Here is a 10300-nt window from a genome sequence, read left to right on the forward strand (position 1 = left end):
AGGGCCAGCGCTGTGCGCAGCTCAACCTCGGCTGAGAACTACCCTCACGCCCTAAGCAGGGCGGAGGTGGCCTGCCAGTGGCACTGCCACCCCACCGATGAGGGTAGTGAGAGAGAGGAAAACTTTATACAGATTATGGCCCTATTGGTGTTCCATATTTTGCCACCAATAGTTCCATAATGCAAAAGCCTTCCAACGCACATCCGGGAAAGGCAAGGGGCAGGCAAGGCGATTTATGCTTTGCACTATGCCTCAGCCACCCGGGAAAGCATGGCTGTCGAGCATGAATCGGATTCAGCACGAGCGCCCACTATTATAGTGGGAATCTCAGCATCATCTTCATTTTCAACACATAACAGCCCTCTCTCCGATGCAGCGATTGACATCTGTCCTCTGCTAGAGCCCCAAACGAAACGCTAGGTCCTTTTTTTAATTTTATTTTTTATTTATTTATTTATTTTTTATTTTTTAGGACCAGCAATCCCATCTGTAAGCTACCAGCAGACATGTGAGACAGTGGGTGTGGCCGTGAGACGGCACACGGCGTGCTGAACACTCAAGCCCTTATGAAAAAGGCAAGACGAACAGCGCGCCGACGTGGCCATGCTCTCATTAGAGAGCATAGACCACCCACAAACACAGTCTCAACATGCGTAGCCGCCGAGTGACGCGCGCTGAGCTGCCGTGGCAACCCGCGCTGTCACTCGGCAGCTAGACGGCACACGGCGCACTGAACACTCAAACACTCAAACCCTCACGCGGAAGGCGAGATGACCAGCGCGTCGACGTGGTCCCGTTCCCCTGAGAGAACACAGATCACCCACGAACACAGTCTCAACATGTTTATGCGAGAGGGATCGTGGCCGTCAGGACAGGAAACAACCGCATCCAGAAACGCACGAGTGGAATGACGTCTTGAAAAAGACGCAGTGTCACACCCGTGTTGCTCTTTTGTGAGGAAATGCTCTTTAAACAGTGCTGAAGCACCCAGGGGAAGACCGCGGCAACACACAGGGGTAAGTGCAGTCCTGTGGTGCACTCACTGAAACAAACGCCCTCACCAGACCGACAGTTGCTGTGAGAACAGCAGTTTATGGCTCTCTAAAGTGATCCCAATTCGTCGGTAATACCGACGTACGTCGTAGTGACCGACTGAAAGGGAACTATTTTAACTCTTCCAAAAATGTTGTTTTTGCATATATATAACTACACACAAATATGCACAACTGAGGAATTTACAGTTGAACTGAAATCAACTGAACTGAATCAACACTGAAGTCACTTGAGCTGAATATTGACACTATATTGGCTTGTTAGAGCCGGTTTACAGCAGAATTTGTTTTGAACTTGTTACTGAAGCTGCTATGAAACAATATATTTTGTTGTATGCATATTCTTTATTTCTCAAACCTTAGTTTTGATTTCTAAGTGATCAATTTATGTATAAGTGTTTTCACACATGATCATTGGCTGTATGGGTCCTCAGTAAATTAATGTGGCATTTAAATGGCAAAAGTTATTCTTGTCTCTATAACTTATGGCTTCCTAAAGACACGTTTATGGGTAAATAAAATATTAATAATATAAATAAAATGAATATCAAAACATATTTTAAATATAATGAAGTCATTTTATTATAGCACTCATCAGATGTTCCTGGAAACAAAACAGAGACAGAACAGTATAAACAAACTACACAACAAACTAAACACCAAATTACAAAAACATTATTATGTGAAAGTGAATAAAGTTGTGTGTGTGTGTGTGTGTGTGTGTGTGTGTGTTTTCAGTTATAAATATGTGCTGTGTAAATTAGCCCATACTTTTAGAAATTATATATAGCCTAACTTTAAAAAACAAACAATAACCCATATAGATAAATTATAATAATTGTATAATATTAAGCATTTACTTAATATACATTGTAACATTAGGCTACTTTACTCTAGCACAGTAGTCAGTTAAGCAATTAATTAATATCTTATATTAATATGTATGTAGCCTAGGCTACATCTAAAGGTAAGTCTCCTTTAAAAAAAAAAATATTACACTTCGACATGTACAGAATGTGCGCGTTAAGAAACACGTTCAAATGTGTCTTCTTAACATGTAAAACTGTGTGTCGACTGTGCGTGTATGCCTGTTACACGACCAGAATGTGCGTGTCTACACATACAAAAGAAACACGTAAAAAATTGCTGCGTTGACGCGGACAAACAGTGCGTGTTGACATGGTCATAAGTCACGCGTTTCGTATAAAGAGATTTGGCCCCGGGCGCGTTCCATATTAGAGCCCTAGTCCAATGACGTGCGAGGTCGAGGTCATGGCCATGACGCGTAGAAGACGAGCTTTAAACTTTTTAGTTTTTTTACATTTCCTATGTTTTTTGCTGCTTTCCTTTTTCGTGATCAACAATGAAAGGACGCCGTCTTCAACTCTGCATGGACGCGACCAACTTTTTGGACTCATTTTCAGGAGGCTGTCTTCGTCTTCATAACTCTGAGGCAAACTGCAGGCGCTATGAACCACAGCATGGGTAATGTAACGTTACGATTTAAAGAATATGCTTTTATTCCGCTGTATAAGGAAATGGATGCGTTAATAGATCCGAGCTTAAAACTGCACATTTTGTTTACACAGACTATCCTTGCCTCATAATGAAGCCGTGAGCTCTTATCTGCTTGGAGCGATTTCCGCGAGTCCAGATTTAACCGCTGATCAAGACGACATTGTGTGTGTGTAACTTAAGTATAACTTCTGTTTTTCTCATTCCTTGTTTAATTGTACCGTGACTGTTTTTATTAAAACCAGTCTCATGTAATTGTTTTCCAGCTGCCTGTAAGACGTATTATGAATCGACACGCCGGAGCTTCAGATACAAACAACCTGAACTTACATCGCAGGCGGAAACTGAGAAGTTTAGCTCGGAGTCGATCAAGAAGAAAAAGGGTAAGATTTATGATATTAGATCCGTTTTTTGTCAATGTGAGTATTTTTCAGGTTGCTTATTGTCTTTATGGATTGTATTACAGTTGCTGGAAGTGAGAGTGTGCTGGATGAGGTGGACATTTGGAAGTCCGCGACCATTGAACTCATATCTGATGAGGAAGACGGCTTTGTTGACGGGGTGTCTGGATGGATTGTGCGGCCACCGCCCTCTCGCAGCCTGGAGCTCGACGAACTTTACATTACATTACGAGACATTACTGCTGCACTGTACATAGTTGTGTGTTTAACAATAAAGCTCTTTCTTTGAGTAAACAGCTGTGTTTTATAAATGAAGCCCTTTCTTTGAATGAACAGCTGTATGCTTATAAATGAAGCTCTTTCTTTGAATAAACGGCACGGTCCGTATAATTTTCCCATATATTCCTTGATGGTATGAATACTTCATAGCACAATAACATTAATATAAAACAAATTATTACAACATAATTATATATTTATTATTATTATTGGGGTTTACATTTATAATGAGCCAGTGGGACCAATACTGATTGGTTTGCAGTGATCTGCCAACCAATCACGAGGGATTTTTCTTTTTTAAATGTAGTGGCTTCAGCCAATAGTGAGTGAGTAAATTCAAGTCTGGCCGTTGACTCTCTGGTTTCGCTGCTATTCATATGCAAATTAGAGGCGTCGCACCTCCGCGCTGTCTCTCAGCGGGGGCTCTCCACCTACGTCATAGTTCGTTTACGACAATTTGTGGTACAGACGAACGCGACGTTCGCTGCCTCTAAATTGTCGAAAACTGCCGAAAATTAGGGAGATTTCCGGGAGTATACAGGCGTTTACGGGGTCGAAAATCCCACTTTTCATGCAGTGTTTAGCGCTAGCTAGACAACAGTCTCAGCAGATCTCAGAGCTAGAGAAACAGAACGAAGAACTCTGTGCTAGAGTAGCTTCTTTGACTTGAATTGAACCTCAACAAAGCTGTAGAGAAAACTGATGTGAATGAAGACTGATAATGCTTATCCTGACTTGCAAGCTTTCTTTGAAACAGATGTAGCCATTCAATCAATATCTGATTTGCCTGTTGATTCAGTGAAATTTAGCGTCACAGCCCCGAACATTGTTTTACAGCGTGCACCAGTCACGAACCCATCCTCATGTACGTCTGCAATGACTGAAGTTTTGTTAGAGGATGAAATGACTCATGATTGTGTTGCGCTTACATACGCAACTACGAATGAAATAGCAGAAACTCCCATTGAGAATGCAGAATTGGAGTTGTTTGTTGATGGTTCAGCTCAAGTGATTGAAGGTAACATTACAGCAGCTGCAGTGTTGTGTCAGGGAAGGAAAACCTGGAGTCATGTGTCACACTATAAAGTTGTTCCCCCACCAACAGGGATAGGGTAGGACACGGACCAGTGAGGAGCCCAGGAAAGAACTGAATGCAATAAGCATTCGGGGGCCAAACCTGCGGCGAAGATTCCCTTGTAGGCATTCCCATCCACTAGTCCATCCTTACCTCACTGTCTCTTTAGGTGTCACAGGAATTAAGAAATAGGGAAAGAAGGAACAACAATAGCAGACTTCAATTGAACAGATGAGACAACCCTGATGTTTGCTGTCTTTTAGAACAAATACTGCTCTGTTGTCTTTTGTTTTCGTTCTTAATCTGTGCAGATACCACTTGAAGGCTGTCCCCAGACCCATACGCCCCGATCCTCACCTGCGTATGAAGCCACAACCTCTGAAGGACAACTAGACCCACTAATGAGTCAACTGCAGGGTTTTTCCTGGGTCAAAAATGGTCTTCGGTGGTGGTTGACACACACACAGACACACCCTACCCACGTGATCTGCGAGCGCAATACTGACAATACATTTTAAAAATGCTAGTAATTTTGATCATCTTATTTTGACATCTCCTATTATGTCTTTTACATCGATGTTTGTTTCTTTTGTTCCTAATTTTTTACACCATTTACAGATAATTGTTTTGGTATATAATCATATCAATATTAAAAAGTAGCATTAAAAATTAACAAATAGCCTAATTTTCTGCCATATGCAATTTAATTAAAATTATCAGCTAGCTAATAACTTTGTTCTGGTTTCACCTCACTCCAGTCTAAATGATTGTAGGCTATTTATTTTACTACACATTGTCAACAGAAATAAGCTGAAATACTCTTGATAATTACAAATAATTCTTACTATCCACTCTTGCTAAATAGGGTAAGCGCACTTGTGTTCTCATTTCAGAGGTGTTCTGAGTAAATGATTAAACTGATTCATTAGTTCAGTGTTGGACAGTTCAGTTGTTCTAACCAGTCTTCAAAATGATTCGGCTCAAAAGAGTCATTAGGTCACGAATCGGACATTAGCAGACGTGTTGTGTGCGAATCCCATCTGGGACAAACATCGTGAAAGATGTCAACACACAGAAAACACTTCATAACTGAATATAATTTGTTTCCCGTTTATTGAAAGTATGCTTTATGTCAGCTGGTCAGAGAAGAGTAAACGTTTTTTGAGCGCAATTCACACCCAGCGGTAATTCTAGGAAAAAATTGTCCGAATGTGCCACGTGCAACATGGTTTCGGTCTTCCGACCTTTTGATTTAGATTAATATGTGAATTATGAGAGAGCTAACACAGTGATTATTTTGAAGACCCAGAGAGTGCGCGCAGGGGGAGGAGCTCTCTGATCGCAGTCACAAGCGCAGAATCTATTCTACATCACTCATAAAATCACAATAACTCATCAAATTAGGCTTTGGCGGTACAAAAATTTGTTTTGGCGGCCGCCAAAAAATTTTCAATGCAGGAAAAACCCTGAACTGTCAAGAAGAAGAAAAGAAAAGAATACACAACGCAGAGAATGATCTACCGGAACTTCAGTCTTCCATCAACATGATCAAGATTGCCTTGCTACTACTCATCATGGACATCGCACAAAGTGTAGACTCCAGAAACAACATATTCTTAGAGCTGATGAATACATTAAGAAACACCTTGTTTGCTGGAAAGAACATTTGCATGCCACACCTGCCTTCAGTAGGAGCAGGAATCCTATGGGTGGCACATGATGGGAGGAACGTCTGTATATAACATCCTGCTCAGCCAATTCAATGGCAGGTGCACCCTGGTTGCTCTCCTACCACCAACAAAGAAGATGGCGGCATTCAAGGACTCACTTATGCACAAACATGATGGGCAGGTGGTGCTGGTGGTCCTGGTGGGGCAGGTGGTGCTGGGGGAACTGACGGGGCTGGTGGAGATGGTGGAACTGGTATAGAGCGTTTTTGTGGTGTAATGGTTTCTTTTTCAGAAGAGTTACAGTCAGGGTACCTTGAGTTTGGTCTGTTGTAAATAAAAATAAATAAAAGGCCACAATCAAAATTTCATCATAATTCAATTCAATTCAATTCAAATTTATTTGCATAGCGCTTTTCACAATACACGTTGTTTCAAAGCAGCTTTACAGAAAGTGCATTTCATAAATGTACATTGAAAAATGTTAGAAAGAGAATGTTAAAGAAAAATGTTAGAAAAAGTTAATCAATCATGTATTAATTTAGGCCATAACAACGCTGGCGTTGAGTCGTCTCTTCACAGGCGTTGAGTCGTCTCATCACAGGGGCATCTGAAGTCTCCATGAGAGGCTGGATACAAACTGGAGCTGACAAACTAGTTACCTCGGGACTAGTGTCCCGAAATAACAGAAAAGCAGATGGGAAATAATTAGCATAGCTGCTGTTCAGAATATTTATGCTTTTGATCCGATTTATAAAAGGTAATTATAATGTGAATGCTTGGCTAAAGAGATGCGTCTTTAATCTAGTTTTAAACTGGGACAGTGAGTCTGAACCTCGAACAATATCAGGAAGACTATTCCAGAGTTTAGGAGCTAAATGTGAAAATGCCCTCCCTCCTTTAGTGGACTTAGATATCCTAGGAATGACCAGAAGCCTCGAGTTTAGTGATCTTAAAGAGCGCGATGGATTGTAGGGCGATAGAAGATCCGTTAAATACACTGGAGCTAAACCATTTAGGGGTTTATAGGTCAGTAGCAATACTTTGTAATTGATACGGAACTTAATAGGTAACCAGTGTAGAGATGATAAAATTGGTGTTATATGATCATATTTTCTTGACCTAGTAAGAACTCTAGCAGCTGCGTTTTGGACTAACTGTAGCTTGTTTATTGATGATGCAGGACAACCAGCTAATAAAGCATTACAATAATCTAGTCTCGAGGTCATGAATGCATGAACTAACTTTTCTGCATCAGAAATAGATAGCATGTTATGTAGCTTAGCAATGTTTCTAAGGTGGAAAAATGCCATTCTTGTAACATATAAAATATGATTTTCGAAAGACAAGTTGCGGTCTAATATAACACCATAATGAAATACCTTATTTATAATTTTATTTCACACTGTTCATAACATAACTGTGTTTGCAATTAAAAGGTACACTATGCTCTAGCAGTTAATAAAAAAAACTTGGAAAAACATTGTAACTACTTCTCTCTACGTCTCAGTCATGCAGGTCCTGCACTCGCTCTAAAACAGCCAGAATATAAACATATAGGAATACCGTAGTGATTAAGACTTAGACAAAACATGGTTTGGAAGATGGATTCATGATGTACTCTCTCAAATTTTGAGAGAAATCTGAAATTTCCCACTCTACATTCCTATGTGAACTTACTCCTGTAAAAATGACACTCACTTCTGTCAGCCTCGGCAGGGACGCAATGGGCAATCCACAAAGACGATCCTCCAGGAACGAAGACCAGAAATAATCCCCGGGGAACAGGAACACACACCACACACACACAGGAAGCCTGTAACGATCTGACAATGATAGTAGGTAAGTGAGGTGAATAAATAGGGGAGATAATCAGGTGCAGCTGGAGATGATGAGAGATGAGCAATCAGTAGCCACACCTCCAACACCACCACACAAACACAGAGAGAGAATGAATCACTGAACCCATGAATCGTGACAGTACCCCTCCTCCTAAGAGTACCTCCTGGCGCTCCCAGGAGGACCTACCTGTCGATTGTAATCATCGATAAGGGAGTGGTCCAGTATGTCCCTAATCCGCGTCCCCTCCGTCTCGAGTCCAGAATACGGTTGACCGAATAGGTGGGTTCCCCATCTACGAGCCGCGGCGGGGGAGGAACCGGGACTGGCGGATTAATATGGGAATGGTGAACACGTGGTGAATCCTCCTGTACGCTGGAAGTAGTTTGAGGCGGACTGCTACCGGACTAATGATCTTGGTAACAGGGAACGGACCAATGAATTTGGGAGCCAGTTTATTACTTACGGAGCGGAGAGGAATATTCTTGGATGAAAACCACACTTGTTGACCAACGACGTAGACGGGAGGCTTAGACCGGTGGCAATCGGCTTGGGCCTTAGTGCGCGCCCCTACCTGGAGAAGAGTCTCGCGGGCTCTGGTCCATGTATGTCGACACCTCTGGACGAAGGCGAGACAAGCCACAGGGGACTGCGACTTCGGATTCCAGACTAGGAAATATTGGTGGCTGGTAACCTACACTACATTCAAACGGAGAAAGGCCCGTGGACGACACTGGTAACATGTTTTGTGTGTACTCAAGCATAGACAGTTTTTGACTCCAGGAGGAAGGATTATTGCACACCAGACATCGCAACACTCTTTCAAGATCGTGGTGGGCCCGCTCAGTCTGACCATTGCTCTGGGGATGGAAACCCGAGGACAGACTTACAGTCGCTCCCAGCAATCTACAAAACTCTCTCCAGAATTTGGATATAAATTGGGGCCCCCTGTCTGAGACCACGTCTATCGGGAGGCCATGTATACGAAAGACGTGATCAACGACAGCCACCGCTGTCTCCTTGGCAGAAGGTAATTTGGGCAAGGGAATAAAATGAGCAGCCTTCGAGAACCGGTCCACGACGGTCAAAACGACCGTCTTGCCCTACGGTAATAAAATCTAGCGCAATGTGGGACCAGGGTCTCGAAGGGACTGACAGCAGTTGGAGTAACCCATCTGGAGGATGATTGGAAGTCTTACCAATGGCACAAACCGAACAGGCCAAAACAAAATCCCGAATGTCGCAAGCCATACCAGGCCACCAGAATCATTGCTTAACCAAAAAACTGGTTTCGATTAACTCCTGGATGACAAGCCACATTAGAACAATGACCCATCATACAACGTCGGACCGTAAACTCTCGGGCACAAATAATCGACTCGGTGGTGCGCCGGGCGGAGGCGTTACCCCTTCTAAGGCCGATTTGACCTTCGATTTGACTTCCCATACGAGTGTGGAGACAACGAGTCTGTCAGGTAAAATACACTCGGGAGTGGACGGGCGTTCGGAGCGGACAAAAATTCGAGATAAAGCATCGGGCTTGATGTTTTTGGAACCCGGGCGATACGAGAAAGAAAAATCAAAACGACCGAAAAAAAGGGACCACCGAGCCTGCCTGGAATTGAGTCTTTTAGCAGATTTGATATATTCCAAATTCTTGTGATCGGTCCAAACAATAAAAGGAACCCCCGACCCTTCTTGCCAATGACGCCACTCCTCCAAAGCAAGCTTGACTGCCAACAACTCTCTATTATCAATGTCGTAATTACGTTCAGTAGGTGACATGCGATGGGAAAAAAACGCGCACAGGTGCATCTTGTCATCCGAGGAAGAGTGCAAAGAAAAAAACGCACCTACCCCCACCTCCGACGCATCGACCTCCACCACGAACTGACGTGATGGATCAGGGGCTATGAGAATGGGAGCCGAAACAAAGCGGCTCTTGAGTTTGGAAAATGCAGCTTCGGCTGCACCAGACCACCTGAACGCAGTTCAAGAGGAGGTCAACTCCGTCAGAGGCACGGCTAGTTGGCTGAAATTACGAATAAAGCAACGGTAAAAATTGGCGAACCCCAGAAACGGGCCTTACGGGAATATGGAGTTGGCCAATCCACCACAGCCCTAACCTTGTCGGGATCCATGCGCATTCCCTCGGATGAGACGATATACCCAAGGAAAGGGACTGACTGTGCATGAAATTTCTCCGCCTTGACAAAAAGCCCATTCGCTAGCAACCTCTGGAGCACTCGTCTGACGTGCTGAACATGTTCCTGGAGAGAAGAGGAAAAAATCAATATGTCGTCCAGGTAGACATAAATGAACTGATCTACCATATCTCTCAGCACGAGTGCTTGGAAGACTGCAGGGGAGTTAGACAGCCCGAAAGGCATGACCAAATATTCAAAATGGCCCCTGGGGGTATTAAACGCAGTCATCCATTCATCCCCCTCCCTTATGCGGACCAAATGCTAA

The sequence above is a fragment of the Gobio gobio genome, assembly GCF_949357685.1.
Source record: "Gobio gobio genome assembly, chromosome: 5".
Classification (NCBI taxonomy): Eukaryota; Metazoa; Chordata; class Actinopteri; order Cypriniformes; family Gobionidae; genus Gobio; species Gobio gobio.